This window comes from Rhipicephalus microplus, chromosome 6 (assembly GCF_043290135.1).
Source record: "Rhipicephalus microplus isolate Deutch F79 chromosome 6, USDA_Rmic, whole genome shotgun sequence".
Taxonomy (NCBI): domain Eukaryota; kingdom Metazoa; phylum Arthropoda; class Arachnida; order Ixodida; family Ixodidae; genus Rhipicephalus; species Rhipicephalus microplus.
In genome coordinates, this window is record NC_134705.1 from 70,583,263 (window position 1) to 70,586,077 (window position 2,815).

A 2,815-nucleotide genomic window follows, 5' to 3' on the forward strand; every position below is an offset into this window, starting at 1 on the left:
TATCCGGCCTGAATGGAACGGCGAATTGCTGAAAGTAGAAAGGGAACCATGCACTATACATGCGGACGCATGACGCACATACCTGAAGCGCAGTGGAACCCAGGACGTGTGAAATAACGACCCGGGCGCGCTTTCTTGAGTTTTAGCTTCTGTACCCTCTGGTTACTCTTCGCAGCTTCAGAAAGCCGAATATGTAGAAGGTGAAAAAGCAGAACAACAAAGCAGCCGATTTCCCACAATGGTTGTGAGCCACAAGTGAAGGTCAACAATAATAAGCAATACAATCGAGCGCCGTGACGAAGCAGTGGATCAGAGATGACGTAGTGTGGCAATATAGTCCCTGAATATGGGGACACGTTGCCGCGCGGTTACATTTGTGCAACCACGCATCTCCCGAAGACGGTCTGTCACGAGGTTACTCGCACCTTACTCAATGGCACTCGGCGAAAAGAGCAGGCGTGTAGTTCTCCACTGGTTTCCGCGACCACTTGACGACAGCCTTCATCCGCCTCTTGCCTGGCTAGATCGACAGAGCGCCAAGCTGTCGCCTCGTACATGCCACCAAATCACTCCTATCGTTCGGAATCCGAAAACCTAGATATTTTAAACCAAAGGCAGAGCCTGCAGTCGGAATGCTTGCACGACATCACAGTGGCGTTTCGCACACTCGTATTGTTACGCTGTGCAACATGACCCTCCTTTGACCAGCATAACAACACACGCTGTAGACATTTGGCACAGATTCTCGGGTCTGCATTTCGTGGCAGGACCGTCTTCGACTCCGGTGGGGTGTTCCGCCACGTCGGAACTTGCAAGGCATATGTTGCGTGCGCTGAAGAAGCCAACGGCAGCACCTTTTCGCCGATGATTGTGGTCGTCTTCACAGAGGCGTTGCTTGGGCAGCCATCGTACAAGTCATGTTAGATGGGTGACGTAATCGCAATTGGTACATTCCTTTTTTTTCCTCAAGGCTTTGATGCACGAGTTTAAAGTGCAGACCTTGCATAAGTTAAAAATAAGTGCTGTATCATCTCTCGTGACGTGCCTGATATTGTGCGCCGGCAAGCATTCATTGTGACGTCATGCGTGTAAATGACAGTACGCGTGCAAGCAAGGAAGCACGACTTTGACGTCTGGGAAAAAGCAGGTTTCAGATTTAACATGTTTGTAAACGAAACAAGCAACATAAAGCGGACAGAGCGCTTCTCGGCCTTTTGCCTAAGATTAAAGTCGCTTCTCGTCTTTTTGTCTAAGATCGCTTCAGGGCCTTTTGACTAAGATCAAAGTGTAGCTACCCTTCGTGATTACATGTGCTTGGCCCTGGGGCCATGTTTTGATGCCCTCTCCCCTTGAGGGGGGACCACTTTTTTCACTTTTCTTTTTTCCACACTCTTCTCTTTTCTCTTCCTACTGGCACTTGCGCTGCGTTCAAGACGCGCTCCTTAGGGAGCTGGCTGATCAGTTGCACCGAAGTTTACCTGTTCTTCCCCTGTCCTGAGGTTAAGTAGTGCTTCTATGGCTCGATGCTGTTCCACACCTGAACGCCTGGTCTATTCAGCAGGGCTGCCTGGTGTCTTTGGACCCGCGATGGTCTGTGCCTTTGGGATTTCCTGGGCAATATCACTTTGGGGTGCGGCAGCGGGGAAGTGACGCCCAGCGGTGGGTTAAAGGTTCGCTCCACTACCCCACTGTATTGATTTATGTGTTCAGGGGCCGCTTGCTTACCTGGCGGGTGGTCACACAAGAGGGCATTCCCGACTAAGCTCACTGTTACCGGCCCCTGGGTGGACGTGCTCTCAAGCCCCATTTCTTCCGGCCTCTGTCAAGAAAGCTCCTCCGTGGCTCTACGCTATGGCGACTGGCCAAGCCTTAGGGAAGTAAGGGTGGACGCTTGGGCAGCCGGTAGAGCGCTGCACTCTTGGGGTCAGGCCCTTTTGGTCCCGGAAGGTACGGGCCGCCTTCGGTCGGGGCAGCAAGGCTGAAACTATCATTCCCTCTATGTGTTGCCTCTTTTGATAACCACTCTCTGTTCTTATTAGCTTATAAGTGATGTGGATTCAGTTTGTATCCGAGATAATAAACTTATTTTTGCAATGAGGAGCAATGCTTCACGCTCTCTTCAACTCCGCCATGGGTTGGCCCGGTATTGCACTATCTCCGGGATCGGCCCACTCCCCCGGCGGGGGTTAGTACAACACTATTCTCAATAAAAATGACGTGTCCGGATTCACCAAGGATAGTGGTGTAAACCACGAGGGTGCGGCGACTGTCCAAAGCCTTGGTGTCGTGCTGCCCAAGATGACGCGGTGTTCGCAGCCTTTCGCCCACGTGCGGAAGTGCGCTAGCTGTGTTCACACTTACAATTGCTTTGGAAAAGTAAATTTTTTGTGGAGAATTTATATTCGGGAGCCTCCTTTTTCCCTTAACGCATATATACTCCAAGTTTTTTTCAACATCCCAAATATAAAAGATAATTAGTAGTTCATTTTTACTGTTTCAAAGGAAATTTAAAAGTGTGTATGTGAAAAAAAAGCCTTGTTTAGCCATTTCCACTATTGCAGTTTGCGCATTTCAGAAAAAAAACAGCTTCTATTGCGTGTTGGTGTTTCTGTTTACAGTTGCAGTGACAAGCGAAGGCATTTTTATTTCACGCCTTCACTAGAAGTCTTACCCTGAATGCGTGTGCTCTCACGACATCTTCACGTGTACATTGTTCCCCATCACAAAATAAAATCGCGAGCAACAGCAGAGGACGCTTCCGCACGCACCTGCAGCGTGGTGGAGCGGCAAAGCCCCGACGTGCGCTGGTCCGTGT

General features: G+C 50.0%; 1 non-coding gene across 1 annotated transcript; it reads left to right on the top strand.

The window, feature by feature from the left end:
- The first annotated feature begins 1,989 nt into the window (after nt 1-1,989).
- Nucleotides 1,990-2,177, top strand: LOC119168766 (U2 spliceosomal RNA). Its single transcript, XR_005109468.2, has one exon. It is a non-coding gene; the product is annotated as a U2 spliceosomal RNA (small nuclear RNA).
- The last annotated feature ends 638 nt before the right edge of the window (nt 2,178-2,815 follow it).